This window comes from Falco cherrug, chromosome 8 (genome assembly GCF_023634085.1).
Source record: "Falco cherrug isolate bFalChe1 chromosome 8, bFalChe1.pri, whole genome shotgun sequence".
NCBI classification, from domain to species: domain Eukaryota; kingdom Metazoa; phylum Chordata; class Aves; order Falconiformes; family Falconidae; genus Falco; species Falco cherrug.
Window position 1 is genome coordinate 45858143 of NC_073704.1, and position 21678 is coordinate 45879820.

Genomic DNA, 21678 nt, shown 5'->3' on the forward strand with positions numbered 1-21678 from the left:
CAAAAGAAAAGCTCTTTGTGATTAAATGAGACCAACACAGGTCTCTCCAACTCCCCAGGTCCCAGAGCAGTCTCCTGCCCTGCAAACTCCAACCTAACAAATGCTGTTTGGGAACTGGCTCACTGCTGAGGAACAGCCCAAAATCCAAGCAGCTTCCCAAAATGCCCTGCCTGACAGGGAGCAGCATGCACCATGTCCCATCTGCTGGTACGTCTCTTGTGCCTTGTGCAAAGCTGCCTGCCCACCATGCCCCCTGCCCCACAGACCAATGGGGGATATGCAGAGGGACCACAAATCATCCCCACACCATGACAGGAGCAGGTACACACTTTACCTCTCCTCTTCCTCCAGAAGCCACACTCAGGGCAGGAGGGGGCACTTGTGCAGGGGCCAAAAGCAGCAGCACATCTCAGCCCTCACACAGGGATCCCCCCTCACCTATAAGGACCCTCACGCCCACAGATGGCCCCTTTCAGCCACCCTCTGTGGGGTCTTTGCACACCAGTGCAGGGGACAGGCAGAGCTGTAGAGTGCTGCAGAGCTCAGCCCCAGCAACCAGCTCTCCCACTCCAGTGCAATGCTGCCCGTGGTAGCTCCATTCCCATCCCAGGAACCAGACCAATGGCTCTTTTTGGAGAAGACACTGACACTCCTGGTACAAGCACTCCTGGTCTCATCTACCCTCCCCTCTGCCACATACCCCTGCAACCCAAAAACACCCACAGACTCCAATAGAGGACCAAGCAATCACACAGAGGAATGAAACTCCCCATCTCCTGAGTCAAGCTGGGAAGAGTAACACACCAGTAACCTCCTTGCAGCACCTCTGAAACCCTGGCACTACAGCCCCCACACTGTACTACCACGTTTGAAGCATGCTGCAGAGACCAGGCACTCCACAGCACCTGGACACAAGTCCTGGAGAAAAAGGTGAGGGGACCAAAAAGCCTCAGCCAGGGAGTGTGCCTCACACCACAGACCAGGATGCAAAAGCCCTTGTGGCTGCTCTCCATCCCAGCAGCCCTGGCAAAGAGCCTGTGCCAAAGCAGAGGGACATCTGCCCCTGAGAACAGAGAACCTGCTCCAGGTCCAAGGGGAGATACTTCCATTAGTGCTGTTCCCAGAGACAGAAGGAAAAGGACCAGCATGGCCTGATGTACGCGCTCCGGAAGGGCAGAGGGAACTCAAAGTAGGGCATCAATTGGTGTGAGAAAAGGAGCCAGCCAGCAAGGCCTCAGAGGTGAGATGCTGCAATGTTACCAGTTCGGGTTTTTTACAAAGAAGAAAAGGCAATACAATAAAACTTCCTTCTAACAACATATAAAAAGAAATACAAGGACTTGAAAGGGTCCAGGACAGACTTACAGACATCTGTGCTATTCGTTAGTCTGTGCTCTTTCCCTTCAGAAGATTGCTCGCAAAAGAGAAGGAAAACCACCCCTCACCTCCAGCTCTTCCACCAGTTCCAGAGGCACAGCAGCACTCAGCCAGCTCGGCTCCTCCTCCACAGCCCTGGCACAATCATAGCAACAAACTCAGCTTGAGGATGTGGCTGCTGCTTCCAGCCCTCGGCTGCTGTCCTTCACCTCCCCTCAACCACAGCACTGCCGGACCCTTCCTGCTGGATAAAACATGTGCTCACTTTCTACTCTTTTTTGGTAAAATGGATGTAGCATTAAAAAAGAGCTGAAATGAAAAACCTCTCTTTCCCCACCCCCTCCACATCTACAAGCACCTTAGCCAATCTAGTTTGGTGCTGACAACCTCTGGTCTCTTTTAATTATCCTCGTGGTTCTCTTTAAATATGCAAGTTCCCTTGCTTGGGAAGTGGTTAGTTCAAGATTTGTGGTGTGTCTTTCTGTAGAAAGACCTGTAAGTAACCTTACAGATGTATTTACAATTTTTTTTAGGTTGCTGTCCGGGTTAAGCTCCATGTAGCTATCAGGACCAGGCACTAAAATTAAGGAAGGAGTGTGTTTCTGAACACTCACAAAGAGAAAAAAAGGGAGTAATTTGAGTATTTCTTGAATTTCAAGTGACTTCTGGTGCCCCCTGAAGCATTCTGTGTGGCTTTCAGTAGTAACCAGAGCCCTTCAGCTTTCAGTGCCCACCACCCTCTCCCCCCACAAGAGGCTTCTGTGTGCATTATGGTTTTCAGAACTTGTGTATGAATTTCTCTGAATTTTTCTTAATTTTTATGCCCCATGGAAAATGCCGTACTCATGCATGGGGAGGCTTTGTAGGTACCGAGACCAATGTCTGGAGTGTTTCAGCTCCCCTGACCATACCACAACAGCATCACAGAGAGATGCTTACAGGCACAGCACAAATCAGCCTAGTCAAAACATACAGCTCTTCCCACTGTAGCCCCTGTTCTGTGATTTGCATATTCTCACTCCTCCACCATATAATGTGTGCCCACCTGCAAAAGGTGTCTTAAGGCTCCGTTGCTTGCTAACAACCACAACCCCTAAAAGACAGATGAACCAGAAAACAGTAAGGAGGTTTTACATGCATAGAAAGAATTAGCCCCAGCACACAGTGCTAGAAGCAGCAGCTCAGCCTCCCCGCTAAAGCAAGGCTCGGCAAAGGCAGCGTGCCTAGTACACCATCTCTCTTCCAAACGCTAGCCCGACTCTTCAGCCAAGACTGGAAAGGACAGGATGGTCCATATCTTCAGTACCCTAGCACTTGACTCAATAACTGAAACTTTCTAGTTAATCTAGTGGAAAGAGTTTTGAAACAACTTGAAGGAAGCAACATGAATATGCAGCAAATATAGTCGAAACCTGCTGTCTATTGAAATGGCTCATTAATACTGCACAGACAAAGCAAATGACAGATGCTTACTGCAGAGTTACCAGTGAACATATCTGTGCTCGGATTATCGAAGCAGTGCAGAATATTTCACCCCATATGGTTTGCCTGAAGAGGCTGTTTCAGATAATGGTTCTCATGTTGTTTCCATGGAATTTCAATATTCCCCAGAAGACACTCACTGGAGCACTCCAGAGCAACCTTGTGTCATTTGGTGCTGCGTGAACTAGCAGAAACGGGTACTTACAATTAAAAGTGGATTACAGAAAAATAATAATGAAGTTCAAATTTGAAAAAAAAGGAGCATGAAATGTTTTCATTGGAATCAGGTCAGTAAACCTAACTTTCAACATAATTTTTTTAATGGGAAGTGTCACTCAGAAAATAATTTTATGTACATGGATAAAATTAATCAAAATCTCTGGAAGAAAAGTAGTGCAAGATTAAGTATCCACAAAATATGCCTAGGCACCAGAGATCTATTGGCAGGAAGGATGGAATGAAAGAACTGGGACTCATGCTCCATCTGCTAATAATGAAAATGAAGAGATACAATGGTGTGAGCACAAGAGAAAGGTTCACTAAGGAAAAGCCCTTCAGATTGAAAGTGCTGTAACTGTAGTTATGAGAAAAGAAAGCCACTGGGCTTTAAGGTACAAAGAACACAAAAACCATCCTACTCAGACAAATGAAAGGGCCATGGACTCTACCTGCTCACATCTTGTGACCTGTAGTAGGTGCTACAGAAAACCCTTACAGCATAGGATAAATACATATTCTTTTGCTGGATAATTTTCTGGATTGTCAGTTAATGTCAGTCTGTGGTCACCAAAATTTACAGTTCAGAGCAAGCACAAGAGGATACAACACTACGGCCGGGCTTTCTTAGCCCACGTAGAAGTAGCTGCATGCATGTATCTCTACATACACATATTCTGCATGTTTACCTGCCCATATACTCCATCCAGGGACAGCACAGTGGTGTGAGGAGGCTGGCATGAACAAAAGATACCCGCTTTGATAAAGGAATGAGGATCTTTGATATATGGTGATGAAGCACAAGGTATCTGAGAGTCTGGGGAGCATGAATGGCTTTTGAAAGAGAGGGCAGATTTGCCACCTGAACCTCATACCATAAACTGTAAGCCCTCTTCTACTGCTTGCCTTCCAGCCCTGCTGATGATGTATCAGGATGCCTGTCCAGATGGAGGCAGCACAGGTAGCCCTTCATCGACTGAGCTCTTCCCCAGATACTGCTGCTGAAGCAGACAGCATTCTGGTATCCTCATCCCCTCCTGTGGCCTAGTATCTACAAATAATGAGGTTACTGATAACAGTATGATGTTGTCATCCTTTATAAAGACTTTAAGTAGAGTGAGTCTGAATGCACACATTATGCTCGTGGTTTCATATATTTGCTGCCAGACCTGCACAGGAGGCACTCTGTAGTGCTGGGCTCCATTCCACATTCTTAATGGGCAACACACCTGAGTGAGCACCTATCTTTCCACCTCTATCCTGCAGACTTTCCCTGGCCTCACCTGTGCCTGTCCAGCTATTTTTGCCTCCCTTCCCACCTTACAGCTGTTTACCTTCTAAGTCCTCCCACCCGCCTTGCTTCTGAGGTCTGATGGCACGTACCAGCTCCTCTGCTGTGCACTGCAGTAAAATCTTGCTCATGCCTGAAGCTGGGAGTGGTGCCTGTTGTTGGACAAGGTCTCAGTGGAATACACAGCTGAACACTGGCAAGTCTCCGCTGAACAGACACAGACTGACATGGTGAGAGACTCTGGCAGGACACGTCAGATTTCAAAGGAAAAGAAAAAATGCACATCTTTCAGCGGGGTTATTCCTTTCCTAAATTTCAAGCCCTTAATTCTAATACTAAGACTCTAGCTTGTCAAAAATGGACTATATGGCATTGCTATTGGGGTTTTTATTTATATATATCTATTCAACATTAAACATATATTATAAAGGTATATGTACATATTTAAAACATTGGGAAAACGGTACCTTTTTCCTAATCCTTTTACCGTTTTACCTGACACTTTCAAAAATGTGAAAAATATCAGACTGAGTCAGACACTCAACATGAAATCTTAAAACAATTGACTCGTGTGGTTAAATTTTGGTACTGATATCAGCAAAGAAAAACAAAGGCAGAAATGTCAAACATTAGTACTACATGTAACTAGTTGTAAATCAATAGCCAGGAAAACTCCTGACCTACATGAACAGAAGCACGAAACAAAGAAACCTCAGAATAAAATCCATGGCTGACAGAGCTTAACACAAGAAAGTTGTGTTTGCAAAAGAAATCCTAGCAACAGTACGGGGTCACTGCTCAGTGCAGACAGAAGAATTGTGAAGGATTATGCAGAAAATGCAGAAGTGTTCAAACAGACTTTTATTCGGTATTTGGAAAGAAGGATGATTTGCTTTCATTGCTTGAGGATGATAAAATACTTTCCAGTCTATTAGTAACTGAGAGAGATGTTAGAATCTATCAGCAATGAACATTTTTAAATCAGCAGGCTCAGAAGCTCCAGCATAGTTGGCAGAGAAGCTCTCGGGTCCACTAACATTGAATGTTAATAGCAGCAGATCTGTAAATGCCCAACTTATAAAAATCTATTAAATGAGAAGGGAAGCAAAGGGAATCAATGAACCATCAGAGGAAAGAGCAACTCCGGGTCAAAGCAAGGGAGGGTTTTTTTCCATCCTGTCTATAATTAGGATGGTCAAGGGTAACAGGGAGTCCAGTTCTCCTAACAAACTGCAGCCACCACCTTTCCCAGGCTCATTTAACCTGACAGCTCTGAGGTACAAAGTTGTCACTCGGCAGTCCCTCAGACCAAAATTTTGGTAAGAAAACTTTGACTTCTGGGTTAGCTTGAAACCTTCTGCTGGAGTTAAGGAAGTCAAGCAAAAAAGGATAGAGATGGGCTCGAGTTCTGCTCCCTGTTACTGCCCACATGCAAGGTCAGATCATTTTCTAACAAGGATGTAGTTTTTTGTGAAGCTTTTCCTTAGGTATGTACTTTTCCCAGTGACTGTGCATGAGAAGTGGCTGGCTTGTGGCCATGAATGTCCCAAACAGGCATGCAGAAGCTCATGGAGTAGTGCTGTGATGTGGCTCTGAGCCAGGAGCCCTACCTCTCCCAAGCCACAGAGCCATCCACGCCTTTGCTGGCTTCAAGTGCCAGCGAGAGACCTACTTTAAATAAGTTCGACTCCCTCTTCTTTGTAACAAGTTGCAGTTAGAAGTGAAGTGTATTAAATCACTGTATACTTTGCACCAACTGTGTAAGCTATTTCAAACAACTGAATGGGGCTAGAAAGCATTCTCAGGTACCAGAAGCCATTACTGCTTCAGGATAATACTGTGCACAAAACTTTGTCTTTGGAACTTACTGATGTTTTCAATCCCCAAAAAGGTGTTGCATTAAACAAACTAGTTCATAGTGGAAGTTGTAATACACTCTGTTTGATCTCCCATTTAATGTAATGAGGCTTCACTGAAAAAAGAAGAGCAAAAAAAAAGATTTATCAAAATCCTATGTGAATTTATTTATGGATCACAAAAAATGTTTCTAGAATATCCAAGACATGGTCAAGGGATAAAGTTAGATGAAGTTAGGATTTATCTCGATTACCTAACCTGGCATTAAAATCCTTTCCACTGATCAGCAAACAGAGGGATAAAAAGATTTCAGAGACATTATGTAGGTCTGGAATAATTCCCAGTACGAGTTCCTATAAGAAGGGGAATTGTGGGAGGAATACAAATATTAATCAGAAGAAAAGGTTCTAAATTGGGAAACTGCTCTGGCAATGAGACAAAAGTCTAAGTCATTAGTGTAGCAACCTCTAATCCCTATCAGAGCAGCCAGTCTCATGACAGAGATGGACATGAAATGGCTTTCTCCATAAATATTTCAGTTTTGATTAATTCTAACATTCTATGTCTGGATGTAACAAATATGTTGTGAAACATATCATGAAAAGACAGAGGCATTTGGCTGAACAATCCGAAACCGTGCAGAAAACTCATTTTCTAGGAAATGGAGAAACAAAATTTAAAGCTGTTTTCTTCTTAACTCAATGCAGAAAATTCCCTAGTGTCCAAATCTTTAAAATAACTTCTCCAAAAAAAAGCAGGCTACCTAATTAAGTCCAGAACCATGCTACCATTTTGACCCTGATTTCCATTGGCAACTCTCTGACAGGCACCAAAATACCTTATTAAATTTTTCCAGGGACAGCAGTTCTGATTTATAAAAAATAAGTAAATATTTTCTAGGTCAGAGAAAGTAAGAAATGCTGGGAACAGTCCTGTGGTCACAGAATTCAAACGGAGCATCAGGCAGTAAGCTCAAAGTCCTGCTATGGTGACAAGTACTCATGTAAAGCAGATCATCCCTACCCAGAGACTGAAGAACATACATATGCATACCAAAGCTCTGAGATTACGCACAGCACTCTCTTTTTTTGTGTGTAACTACAAATCTTTTCCTTTCAGAGGCTGTGCCAGTATAAGAAGCTCCTGCGACAGCCCCACAGTTGTGACAGGACAGCTGTGTTGGGGCCACATACAAAAGTGGATCAAGGTGGATCCCAGGTAAGAATAGCACTGATTAGGAAAATTATTTTTTAGGCAGTCCCATTCTCTGTCCCAGGTTCCTGGGCAGCCTCATCATGATCAAAAGGAAGTGGGGACAGAAGGGGGTGCAGACTGCTTAAGTGTCATACTGGCACTGGAAGAAATGCACTTGTAATCGTGGTCTTTGGTTGAGATGCTTAATAAAGCAGGAATTTCATGTAGGAACAGGAGGCTGCAGTGTTTTTCTACCAGGCTCACAGACATGTGGCTCAGGCCCTTGGGTTGTTCTAGGAGAGGATGATACTTCCTCAATCAGCAGGAGCAACTCCCACCAGAACTTGCACATTCTTACAGTAAGTTTGACTTTGAGGTAATGAATAGTTCCCGACTTCAGAAAGAAAAAAAAAAAAATCCCCAAAGCACTAATGGATTTTACCATGTTGCAGCTCAGCATGCTTTACAATAAAGGATATAATAGTTGGCATCAAATTTACCCTCATTTAAAGGTTTCCACTTCTGATGTTATTATGGGCTTCTTATGTAATACTGAAGTGTATTTTAAAGACGGCTGCATTAGATTTCAATTTTGCTTTTAAGTAGTGCTACCAATCTAATTAAATCATCATTCCCTGAGTTTGCACCCTGCGGATGAGCAATACTGCTTTCCAGAGTACTCCGAGTCCTTCTGAGGTCTGTGGAGCCAAATTCATGGCTGCCTAAGCAGACAGAAAATACCTGCAAACATTTAAGTGCCAGGCGGAAATACCCTGGGGACAGCTAGTAGAGTAACGCAAAACAGAAACAAGGTCAAAATGAATGATGAAAATATATCCAAACAAAATGGAAAATGAAAACAGGATTGAAAAAGGGAAGTTTGGGACCACTATACCCAACTTTATACTAAACTTGCCTACCGTGGTAGCCACATTCATAATTTGGTTCTCTCCCACATCAAAGACCTGGAGATGTTCTCCAGCCTTACTGTCCACAGCCCTGCGTACCTGGTTAGCTACTCCTCAGAGACAATCCATCCAAACTGACTACGGGTCACTGTTGATTGCACTCAGGATCTCATCTGCAGCTTCAGCAATGACTGAAATATTGCTGGTCAGTGAAACCCAGGGAGTTTGGTCAGAGAGAGGTAAGTTGGGTGAATGTGGTTGTTAGCAATTTAAGTCTTTGAAAACCACTACAGCATTGCTCTAGTAAAGACTAGATTTAGCAAGTGAATTCTAGTACCTACATTTCAAGCCCCAGGCAGAAGTGTAACCAGCTGCAAGCCCTGAGAACATCTGTACTGCTAGTGGGTTCTAGGATTTTCTTCATTCAGGCAGCTCTGAGGTGCTGAAAATCATGACCTACAAACACTGCTTCTTGCTTCCATTTTCTGGAAAACACCTATGCTAACGGCTATTGTTTTATGGCTATAATCAGTCTCCCTCACTTTCTAAAATTTCTGCTCAGGATTTCTCTCCCTGCCTTTCCCTCTTCCTTCCCCCAAAGTCTACACTGCAGCGTACCACACTTTCTGCTCCCGAGATCTCACCTGTGGTTCTCTCTTTGTGGTGTCCCACTGACTAAGAGAAGCTATCAGTGTGGTGCATGCCAGTTTCTCACCATGGTCTCTGTTCTGGCCTAGAAAGTGCCTTTATTGTCCTACTTAGCTGCCTCTGAGTCCTTCCCATGTACCTCTGCCTGGCTTTTGACAGCTGAATGAGCCTTCGTAATTCTGTTTGGCAGGACACTAACTTCCCATCAGCCTTCCAGAAATTCTTAATTCATTTATACTTTTGACCTACTTAACAGCCTCTGGCAATAAGTTCTACAATTTAGTAATAAGTTATATGAGAATGTGTGACTTCCTGGTTTAGACCTGATGCCTCATAATTTCATGGGGTATCCTTAACTTCTCCTGTTCTTAAAATGAATAGCCACACACTCTTCACTGTTTCCTAGCTAGCTAGGAGATCTCAATATCTCTGTCCCATGCCTGAATATTTTCTCTGTCCTGATATGAAAACCATTCTATCCTCATCCACTTTCTGTGGGTGGAATCCAGATTAAAATGCTTTGATTCAGTGTTTGAGTTTAGATATCTACCTCATAGATTGACACCTACAGGTAGAAATCTAAATTTAGGTGTTTAAATCTCTGAGCTCTGTAACTCCCACCCATCCTTTTTAGTTCTATTATATTCTTTATGAAGACAGGATGAACAGAACTGCACATATTAATCAATACGTGGGTTTGCCAAACATTTATACAGTGACATAATCACGTAATTATGTTTTTCTTTTCCTTTTTTCCTTTTCTAAAAATTTCTCATTTAGTTTGAATTTTTTATTGCTGTGGCCACTGCATTAATGCTTCAGAGAGTTATCCTACAGCAACTCTATTTCTAAGTGATAATAATGTAAAGTTCAATCTGTAATTGAATACGTATAATATATAATTGAACATGTATATTCCCAAACGAACTACTTTGCAGTTACTAGCATTGACTTCCAAGTGCTATTTCTGACAGAGTCACTCACTGCCATGAGAACCATCCGCCTCTCTTCTCAGGGTCAGATTTCACTATTTGAGCTAATTGTGTGTCATCCACAAACCTTGTCACAGCAATATTCACCCCTCTTTTCAAATCACTTCTAAGATACTGAAAACCACAGGTCCTAAATCAAATAGTTGCAAGACTAAGCTGCAGAGTTCCTTTCACTGGAAAAACTGATCTTTTCTCCCACTTTTCATCCCATTTTGTTTCCATCTTATTTACTTACGAGAGGACATCTTATTATCTCAGCTCAACTACTTTAAGAGTTTTTGCAGAAAGACTTACTGACATTTGTTTGGAAGTCCGTACACACTTTATCAACTAGATCAGCCTTACCTACAAGCTTGTTGACATCTTCAAAGAGTTCAAACAGATTTATGAGACACGGTTTCCTTCTGCAAGAACTGTAATGACTTTTTCCAAATAAATCACATTTATGAAATTGTCTACTAGTTCTCTTCTTTATTATTGTAGTTTTTACCCATTTATTCAGTTTGGAAGTGAGATTTACTGATCGGTGGTTTTCCACATTTGTCCTGGAGTCCTTTTGCTCAAGGCTGAAGACACATTTGCCACTTTCCATCCTTCTTGCAGTGTGGTCAACTTAAATGACACTTTTCATGCTACATTTAGCTTTCTCTTAATCTAGTGTTTGAGGTCTTTCAGAACTCTTGATTGAGTATCATCTTATCTTGGTGCTTTCTTACTGTTCTTTTTATTGATTTGTTCCAAAATGTCCTCTGCTGAAACTTCATTTAGGGACAATTCCTCATACTCTCCACTGCTTCACCACTAATGTACCCCTTTCCAGCCTTCCTCTGTAATTTGTTCCCTATTATTACAGTTTCCTACCCTTCTGCCAAGTTTCTGAGGCATTTATTATGTCAATAACTTCCTTTAAAATCAGACAGTCTAGTTCACCTCTTTTAGGCTTCAGAGTTGCAGCATTTGTATAGATATATTTCTACATTTTTTATTGATCTAGTTGCCCATTTTTCATGTGGCCTGCTTAGCTGGGACTTTTAATTGCTGAGACCATTCTTTGCTATTTCCTTCCTCAACGTTATTCATTTCATTCCTTCAATTTTTCTAAGTTACAAGAATTTTCTTATTTCTCTTGAAAAGGAGTTGTGATCTTGAACCATGTGCTGTTGCTTATTTGGTGAGTTTCCACAACTGTCAACTATAAAAATACCTCATTGCTTTTGAATGTTAAAACCTAGTTTGCAATCTAGTTTCACATTGATTTATATAGCTTATCTCTCTTGTAAAAACTGCCTCACCAACGACTAAGAATGTGCTTGTCTGATACTGTGACAATTTATAACACTGTGATTCCACTTTCAAAATTTCTTTCCTACTCATTCCTCTGTGGCCGGTACCCACATGATTCACAACACCAGCTCCCTCTAGCACAAAGTGTGGACACAGAAGTCCAGCAAAGGCCTCAACAGCACTGCAAAAAATGAGAATTCCTCCCATGTTTTAATAATACATTTCATTAACACCTCCCAGTATGAGAAGTTTGTGATTGCTCACTCATGTTTAATATTTTATTTTCTCTAATTCCCACATCTTTTCCTGGCATGCCTCAGGCAGTTATACCTTTTTTTTATATTTTGCTATTTGTTTCCTCTTTCATAAATGTGGCACACAGCACTTGTTTCTTTTTATTTCACACTGTTGATTTCTGGATCACTTTCTCCAGTCTCTCAAGATCATGAGAAGTCTGATCCTGACCTTCAAAGTGCATCTTGGTTTATCCACAAATTTTATGAGGGAGTTCTTTGTTAAATCATATAGGTCGTTAATTAAAAAACTGAACAGAACTGGGCCCAGAACATATGCCAGCAGGACTCTGGTCAAAATAACCTCCCAGTCTGACAGTGCACCATTGCCACCCCCATTACAGTAATATCACATCCCTTCCAAATGATGAATCTCAAGCTATGAACTGCACAGGGCCTGCCAGGACAACGAATTTGGCTGTGGTCTCCCTCACTCTCTTATGCATCCAGACCAGAGTCAACAGGGAGGGCTGCCCGCTGGATGGGCTATTTTGAGCACACTGCAGGCCAGCTTTGCTGGGAGTCCACTTAGTGCCTCTGATCACGGCAGTATGTGAATCTGCCTGCACATACGCAATAAATCTCATTGCCCCAGAAAGCACTGGCTTTTCTACACTTGCACAATACAGTTATGCATTAGAGGAAGGGCTGCACCATATGGTCTCTCCCTTATACAGAAACAAGGTAAGTGTCTCACCCAGCCAGAAATACTGGGCACACTGATATAGACCATATTTCTTTAGTCTGCTTCTGAAAGAATCATGTGGAACAGTTTCAAAAGCTTTCCTAAAGCAAAATATGTCCCATCTGCTGCCTCCTCTTCATCTACTAGACATTCTTTTCTCAAAGAAGGAAATTAGACTTAAGGTTGCATGATTAATTCTTAGTAAATCTATGTCTTTTTTTTTCTTTTTATCTTCTATTTGCTTTAAATTGATCATGTAATATTTTTTTAGACTTGTTTCAGGGAACAGCAGTCTCTAATTCCCTGATTTCTCTTTTTCGAAAAAGTAAACTGTGTTTGCCTTTCTATAGTGCTCAGTGATCTTACCTGCCTTCCAAGAGCTTCCAGGGTAGTCACTAATGCTTCAGTAATTGCTTCAGCTACTGTCTTCATTGCCCACACGGCTCTCAGAGCACATACCCAGAGCAGTTTGAGGCCAGAGCTTCTAATCTGGAGAAACAAAGAGAGAACAAATCTAAGGCATAAAAACAGTGTAAAAGGACATGAGGGACTAGGCCAGGCTGCAACCGCTTGCTCTCCTCTCGCCTTCCAGGAGGCTCAGTCCCCTCTCACAATGGATAGTTTAGCACAGCATAGTATTAACATAGCAGGAAGCTGCCTTCCAGCTGAGGAAAGGCAAGCTGACAACTCCAGGAAGGCTATATCTGAAAATACATTTTCAGTTGAGAACTTCTTGTCTACTGGGCTGATAGGAATTTAAATACCAGGAGCATACCAGCAGCCACACATGTGATGACAGATTTGCTGACTTATAGGCAAAATATGAAGGAGTCTTTTATGAGACACCTAGGTGGATGCTAGAAAGTGCTAGGGAGGAGCATGAGGTCCTACTGCATGTCACAAATTTTAAAGGGAAATGCAATTGAAAGATCCTGGAAGGCAAAGTCAGACTGCTGGCTAGAAGATGTAGCCCCAGGGTACTGTTGACAGTTCCTCTGAAATCCTTCCAGTTATACACACAACTCCAATTAGGCAGAGGGGAAGAAGATGCTATCCGGAGGTGATGGTCTCCATCAAAAGTCAAAAGTGAAATCAGACTTTTCACAAGGAAAATATATATGATGTATTTAATTAAGTGGGAGCTAGGGGAAATCTGTCATGAGCTAAGGCAAACAGATTGCTAAGCGTTGGTAAAACAAAAATATTCTGCATATCCAGCTAGTTCAGAGAAAAAGCTTAGTACAGGGATAGAAACAGTTTGTAGGTGAAATTTTATTATATCAAAATGACATTGGACTAAGAAGCCAAGCAAAGGTGCCCCCAGATTAAGAACTATAGTTGCAAGTATATAAAAACAATATTATTTTTTTAATTAAAAAAAAAAGCTAGATGAAGTAAAACACAGGTAATAAATTCAGGTCTTGACACAGCAGAAAATAGTAAATCCCAGTGACAAAATCAACGGTATACAACAGTATGTGGCCGTGAATTATGGAAAATAGAGTATAAAAGTAAAAGAATTTTTTTTCTATCAAAGAAAATGTTTTAAGGAATCTAGTCAGACTAAAATTCTTACTGGAAAAGACTATACACTGAAACTGTCTGACAGTAAGAATGTTAATATATGAGTAGAGTTATCCCATCAGTCACCAGAGAAAGAAGACTGAGTGCTTAGTGTTGAGAGGTGAAATACTAAACACGGGGACCTCTATTATTCATAAATAAATCGATATAATGGAACAAAGGGAAAAAAAAGGTTAGAAAACCAATTTATAGAAACAGAGTATGGCTGCTTTTCAGAACTGTTAGATCCTGAACATCCAAGAAGAGAGGCTGCTCTCTACTTAATATTATGCAAGGTACACGAGAAGTAAGTTCAAGAAGAGGCAGTCAATGAACCAACAGAGAATATGGGCTGCTCTGACAGAACAGAAAACTCTATCTCGGAGTGCAATGGTTATGACTTAGGAGGTCTTAATGGGCTAGGAGCTCACCACAAATGCTCAAGGTAAAAGCGTGATAAAACGAGAGAAGTGATTAGAAATAAGGAATCCGTTCAACCTCTGGGTACAGCATCATTGAAACCACTAGTATATCTAATTCTGATGTTCACATTTAAAGCTGTTGAAAGATTAGATTGGGGGCAGAAAAGAGCCATAAAAAGTATATGAGGAGAGAAGAACATGTAACTGGGAAACTTAAACAGCTCAATTGTGGGGCGATTCGATAAATACTTTCACAAGGGGAAAATATCAACCAACGTTTTTTAATCTAGCAGAGACAGAAGAAAGACTAAGGGCTGAAAAATGAAAGTGATTCAAACCAGAAATGAAACCCACATTTTTTAACAGCAGTGATGATTAAATTTGGGAACAAACTACCACCTGAAGTGATGGATTTTGCAACTCCTGACATCTGGAACATATGTTCCTGTGAAAAGTTCAAGTTTTGATAAACAAGATTTTTTTTTCCCCTGAAAAACAATTTTGACAGAAAATTCTTAGCCATTATTTCAGTTTCTTCTCTACTTTAAAAGGATATAAGATGAGCCAGAGAAACAGCTTTGTACATTGAAAGTTGGTCAAAATGATAATTAAAAGTGGAATAATGGAATTCCGAGATAAGGAGTATGATATGGTAGGAGCTAATTATCACAGTGTCTGTAATGAAAATTTTGCATCACTAATATTTCAGAATTATTTGAACATATCTTTATAATAATGATCAAAAGGGAACTGCTTGACATAATCTACTTGAACATTCAAAAGCCTTCTGAGAGCCTTTTTCAGGCAGGGCCTATTCCAGAAGAATCCTGCAAGGCCAGATACAGTGGATGCTACAGAAAGACAAAGCACAGACCAACATGCAAACACTGCTCTAACAGCCAGAACACTCCTAGTATCACAAACAGGTATTTCACTACAAGCTTTGGCTTCTCTGTGGAGGTGCTAAGTGGCATTATTCCAAGTATAATTTTTGTAATTGCAATCAAGGCACCAAGAACTCTTGCATAAGTGCTTTTAATACACTACAGGAATGAAATATGACACAGAAGACGTTGACAACTTGTACAGCATCATTAAACATACCACAACCATTAACAGACGCGCCAAGGAAGGCTAGTACATCCCCAGGTAACTCAAGCGGAGGAGTTGGGCTCCACATTTAATTATTTTTTTTTTTAGTAAAATACTTTAGAAAACTCCAGATTATCCTGAGTCAATAGAACATGAAACGTCATTGAAAAAAACATCCTCTTGGGATTTTTCATTGGACTGAGAATTGTGGCACTTCTCAGTAAATGTCAGGCTTATCAGTGTTGTGAGTAAGCATCAGTTAGCTCTCAAACAAGCTGACTCTGTTCATTTTTCTCAGAACTGTATGTAATATTCTCCTGGCAAGGAACAGCTCTTTTAGTAGACTGCAGCACAAATTTGTAAAAGAAGCTTGCCTCAGCTCTGATGCAAAAACCAAAAGAGATCCAGAACAGATTAGATGGCTGTAGAAAGATATGCTTTTTGATTACAAACCCTGGATCATTTGGAGTTAAAGGGATACAAGAAATACAAATTTCTCCTTTTCAGATCATAACAGATGCACTAATTGTAAGAAAAATTTCTTCTTAACACTTGTTTACCTACTTCAAATTACATCAGTAGCTTCAAGTATATTTTTGACCTGTGAATGGTTAATAACATTAATATTTGCAATACATTTTCATCCCTTTATAAAGGTCCTTTCTTTATTTCCAACATGTAGCTTTTCTCTTTATATTGCTAGATGAGACCTAACAGCATCGTGGTAAGATCTTCATTAGCATTCAAATAAAAATTCATTGTTTGCTTGTATAGTGGGGAGATGAGTTCAGCGTTCACTGTTACCATCAGAAGTGTTTACATTCATATCTATGTTTCATTTTCTTTTGACAGAACATAACGAAGCACAAGAAAAGCTGCACTGGGTCAGATCGAAGGTTCCTCTACTGCAGCATCTGGTTTTCAATACAGAGGAGGAAGGAGTTTAAGAACATACCAGGCATGCAACAGCGCTTTCTTGGAATATCACTCTGTTTTCCAATAATATGTGTCTTGGGACTTTTTGAGTCACAATCCTTGGGTTTACTGTTTAACAGGTTATGCTTTAACTTCTCTCCATTAACTCTGCCTGTTACCCCTAGAGCATAAGTAAACTTTGAGCATCCATAATATCCTATGGCAAGTGATTTTACAGCTCAATTACAAGTTTTGTAAAGAGCCATCAAGCAGATGAAACTGATTTCTAGTTGTTGCTTTGGAAGAGACACTAAAGGGGCTTCCTAGTTCAGAGAGAAGGTGACAAGGGAGATACAAGTGAGACTTGTAAAAACTTAGTCACAGCAACAATTGGTGGACAATGCAGGCAGATGGACCATTGGTCTGACCCATTGGAGCATTTCTTATGTTGTTATGACTAGGTCACCTTAAGTTGCATCTTCAGGACCCTTTCAAGGGCTCTAAAATATTTGTGAAATGTGGTTTCTCACTAGAAAAACTTTTCCTAATATGTTAGGGTTTATCCATTTCATCAATTTCTACTCACATCTCAGTACAGACTCCAGTGTGACAGTCTGCAGTTCTCCACTCCGCTCCTGGGGACCTTCTCAGAGATTGTTGTCACATTTACCATCTTCCATCCCTCCTGCAGGGAGAGTGATTTAAGTGACAGGTTACACACTGTAGTAGCTCTATAATTGCATATTTGTTTTCCTCCAGAGCTCTTGAGTGATTACCATATGGTCTTGGCAATCTCTGACTCTTCATCTTATCAATTAGTCCTAAAATGCATTTTATTGTCATTTATTTTGAGACAGTTCCTTACACTTGTCCCCATAAGTTTGGCTCTCATGGGAGAACAACCTACCTCAACCATAATAAGCACCAACACAAATCTTCAGTTTACTTTTCAAAGCAGTTTTCCTTTCTTAGTGATCCTTTTACAGACTTGTCATTTGTTGACCAAACTTCTGGAAAAGTACCTGACCCCGGCAGTTCTGAAAATATTTTTACTAGTATTTTTATTATTCCTTTAGTGAGTCAGCACCTTAAAATTTTCCCTTGCCTGCCCTACAGATGTAGCTTCACAGTTAATGCTTTTTTCCTTTTTTTTTTTTTTTTTAATAGTTTCTTTATTTGCTGAGAAATCCCTGATTTTAAATAGTCTCTACTCTGCTGTTAGAATATTGCCTTTTTGGTTCCTTGCAGAATTATTTCACTGAGTGATATATTGCTCTGAGCTTCAGATAGGGTGTTTCTATCTAGTTTCTCATCTTCTGCATCCTTATAGCAGCTACTTTTAATTTCCTTTTAAGAAGCTCCCACACTATTGAATAGGTCCCATTTTTAAGTTAGGTATTACTGTGAGGTACTTGTGGGGGGAAATCAAATACTCCTAAAATACTCTGTCGTGAATCCCTCTGAAAATAAAGGCAGGTATCCACCAAGGTGTTTTCAAAGAAGGAAGGCTTTGGAGGAAAGAGGACATCTAACACCTCCAGCTGGAAGGGGAAGGATGGGGAAGATTCGGCCATGGCACTGCAGGGAGCAGGGACCTGGATGCTGGGTGAGGCAGGCAGAGGAACCTCTAGCACCAAGTTTCAACAGGGTCTGCGAGAAGGTTGTATCAGGGCCAGGTAAAAGACAGGTAGGGAATGTGGGGAAGCAACTCCCAAAGGAGTATGCACATTCAAAAGCAGGAATGCACCTGTGTCAGCAGAATGATGTGAACTCCCTCGTTCGGAGTACAGGCTCTCTGCATTCACACAGGCGGTATGTATGGAGCAGAGCTGTCATACATGGCCTTTCTTCAGCATGCTGGATCTCTCTTCTGCTAGGCAGGCTCTGGGGAGGCTACAGGGAGCCTGGGGTGAAAGCCTGTGTGCGCTTCCCTATACCACAGCTCCCACCTCTGCTGTAGTGCTCAGTACCCTTGTGGCTTACAGGAATTAGTGATTCATGGATGATGGAAAAGCTGTGTTGCTTTTCTGGGTGGCTGGCATCCAGCTCACCTGGAAGAAACAATCTCACACCAAAAAAGGAGGAGCCAGCTCCCATGAGATGCAGCGTCGGCCATGCACCTCTCTCTGCAAGCTCTCTGGGTGCTGTCACTGGCTGGTGTCACACTTGGACATAACAGCAGTTTGTCAGCTTCAGGGTATTTAGGGTACCTCTTCGGATACTGGCCTGTCCAGGCTGCTTTTTGCTCACAGATGTAGGTGTCCCAGCACAGCAGCTCCCCTGTCCCTCTGGACAGGCTCCCTCCTCATGCAAACAAGGTTTACAAAATGCAATATAAATGGAATATAAAGCAGGCAGCTGGCAGAACCCAGGCAGGCCTGCAGATCCACGACGACTCCCAGAAACAAATCTACCAGATGTTTCAGCCTCACAAGGGAGCCACATGCCTGTCCTACTGCAGGAATTGTGTTTTGCCTCCTGTTGTGTTGGCTTCCTGCAAGAACGCTGGAAAATGGTGGTGGTTCGAGTTACTTTCCCTTCCTAAAATTGGTGCTACCATAGGTTTGTGTAGCTAGTGAATATCAACAAGAAATAAACCAGAGCGTGGAGAAATGCTGTTCTCCACTCATCCTCCAGTTTGGCTTATTTACACTGCTGTGCTGCAATCTGAAAAATTCCATCTATAATGAATACTAAATAGTGGGAGTCTTTTTCTCAGCAACGTGTTACTAAACCTGATTGCTGTGAAGTATAATATGCTGGGAGAGAGCGGGGGCTTGGCTGTGTTTCTCTATTTCACACAGTCGCTGAAACTGTCAAGCTTAGGTGCCTGTGTGATCTCCAAACAGCATGTCTCCATACACCCTTTCCTAGCTACCCATTTATTTTTAAAATGTTCCATTGTTACTGCAGCTCAGTTCTTTCAGCCAATTTTAATGTCATTATTATTTCTGTCTCTTCAAAATTTATCTACTTATGCAATTTTAATCTTTTTTTTTTCCAAACCAATTCATAGCAATACATTAACAGCTGCCTTGTAGTGGAAGTCAGCTAAAGTTAATACTCAAAAGTCCTCACTATTAGGAAATGACTCACCTCTGTATTATAAAATCTGTACTGTATTGCCTTGCACCCCTGTCCTCAGTACACCCACGTGCGTCTCTGCTTCATCACCAAGCACATTTCTGACCCTGCAGTGAGGACCTGTCTGTAGAGGGTACATGTAAACCCAAAGATACCAGAAAGCAAAAACATTTTTCCGTACACAAATGATTTCTAGAGTACTTCTACAGCTCCTTAAGCATAAAAGACCAGGAAGAAGAAGGGATCTATATTGCAGAAGATGGTGAAAAAACAGACAAAAGAAGGGTCATAACAGGGCGCCTGCTCACACTTCAAAATTCCTGCAGCCAACATCGAATACATCTGCCTTTATTTTGGGAGTCTGATGACACTTCTGATTTCCCTCTTCTGCCAGCAGTTCCCGCTTCCAAACAGTTCAAGGCATGACCATGATGATAATTCTATATAACAAAATGCACAGCAGAAATGGTGCTGACCCAAAGGCTTGTTAATGCACAGCACAGATTAAGAGTTTGTTGGGTGGCATCTTTCTGCCCGTTACAATTCTGAATTCAGGCAAAACCAAAGTTTCTGAAAACCAGCCAGTCACTCATACCAATGCAGTGCATATTTTCTTCCTTGGCTCATATACTGGAGTGTTCATATGAATATATATACACTTCCTATACACACGGTATCAAACACTCCAGCAGAAGTATAATACCTTCTTTTGGTAAGATCAAACTTACAGTCACGTGGGTGTACTGAACAGGAGATACTAAAACTTATCACACATGCACTTCTTGTTGAGCTGTGCAAAGGTCATTCAGTTCTATGAATAAGCCCGTGTCAACAGTGAGCATATATTAGAGTTCAGAAAACACTTTGCTGAGGGGATCCAGGCTTTCTGGGTTAAAAGGTTATGAAATTTAGTCTAATCTCTATTTCTATTTTCTTAGATGTTCACTACCAATCTATTATAGGCAAAGAAGTCAGTGCAGGCCAAAATTATGGTTTTCCACTTTTTATTTTACATGACCCTGACCATATTTCTACAAGACTGTTCAGACTCGTAGTTCAAACTTTTCAGAAATCTTCCAAGCTATCCTGAAATCTCTTTTTTAATTTAAGCTGTTTACACCATAATTTCTCAGACTGAAATAACTTATTTTTGTTAAAACATTCCTTCCATCGCTCTCTTAAGAACCTTTTGTGTCTCTGTGCTTTATCACAGGAATTTCACATTTGGCCCAGAGTTTCTTTTGGTGAGGGTTTGTATCTTTTGCCTTCACAACTGTCCACGAAGTTCTCACACGTTCAAACAACCAGGACCACTAGCAGTCATCGACAAGTCAAATAGACTAACTAAGATACCAAAAGATGTAACTCCCAGGAAAAGAAAAACACCAGAATAATCTGAATGATTTCTAAGCACATAGAAACTAATAAGGAGATGAGTACTTGTCAACATGAATTCCTCATGAAGAAAACAAGCTGACTCAACCTAATTTCACTCTCCGATGGATGAGACTTTGTGGATAAGGAAGAAGCAGCAGATACCACATACCTCAATGTCACTGAGGCTCCTGACATTGTCCCACAAGAGATTCATGAGTGCAAGAATGCCCTGGCTGAAGTCATGACACAAATCTGGTTGGAATCTGCACTCTGAGAGTAGTTTCCAATGGTTCACTGAAATGTAAAGGACAAATTGAATGGTTACTCAGCTGTTCATAAGTTCCATTCAATATTTTATTGATAGCCTGGATGAGGGAATGGACTGTGTGTTTATTAAATCTGCCAAGATTAAATCTGTGAAGAGTGGCTACAAATACATGGGGGATAGCAGTATTAAAAACTTTTGACAACTTGGACAAGTTGTCTACAAATATAGGAGTCAATTGTAAAAATGTAATGTTTTAACTTAGGCAGCAGTAAAGTGCACAAATACAGAACAGACATCAGCTGGGTAGAAAGCAGTCTGGAAAAAAAAATATCTGAAGGTTCTGATAGATCACAAGCTGAACAAAGGTTATTGTCCTAAGCAAGAGAAAACACTACACAGATATATTAACAGAAGAATTACTTGCAAGACATCTTGCAGGTCCTTTCACAGTACTCAGTATTAGTAATGCCTCAGTGCAGAGGCACATCCAGTCTTGGGTACCGCTCCTCAAGAAAGGCTGACAGGCTAAGCAACAAGAATAACAATAATGGTTAGAGATCTGGAAAACATGACCTGAATCAAAAGACTGAGAACAGGAGGTGCTCAAAGAGAGAAGACCATGGAGAGATATGGTAACAGTCCTGACAGAATCAGGATCGGTGCAGTAATCGTCCTGTAGCAAATAAGAGTCTACCACAAAATGGAAAAGAAACAACAGTTCTGCACATGC

At 41.3% G+C, this 21678-nt stretch overlaps 2 long non-coding RNA genes across 2 annotated transcripts in view; both read right to left on the reverse strand.

The window, feature by feature from the left end:
* The window catches only part of LOC114014336 (uncharacterized), a 37589-nt gene that overhangs the window by 13692 nt on the left and 2219 nt on the right, over nt 1-21678 (reverse strand). The window contains exons 2-6 of the long non-coding RNA XR_008733405.1: nt 21369-21473; nt 20850-20974; nt 19316-19427; nt 16806-16904; nt 12594-12716 (exon numbers count right to left, since the gene is read on the reverse strand). This is a non-coding gene — a long non-coding RNA (uncharacterized LOC114014336). The remainder of the gene's footprint in view (nt 1-12593; nt 12717-16805; nt 16905-19315; nt 19428-20849; nt 20975-21368; nt 21474-21678) is intronic.
* On the reverse strand, nt 4-12586 carry LOC129736589 (uncharacterized). Its single transcript, XR_008733406.1, has 3 exons — nt 4459-12586; nt 1446-1618; nt 4-1248 (listed from the first exon to the last, which is right to left on the reverse strand). It is a non-coding gene; the product is annotated as an uncharacterized LOC129736589 (long non-coding RNA).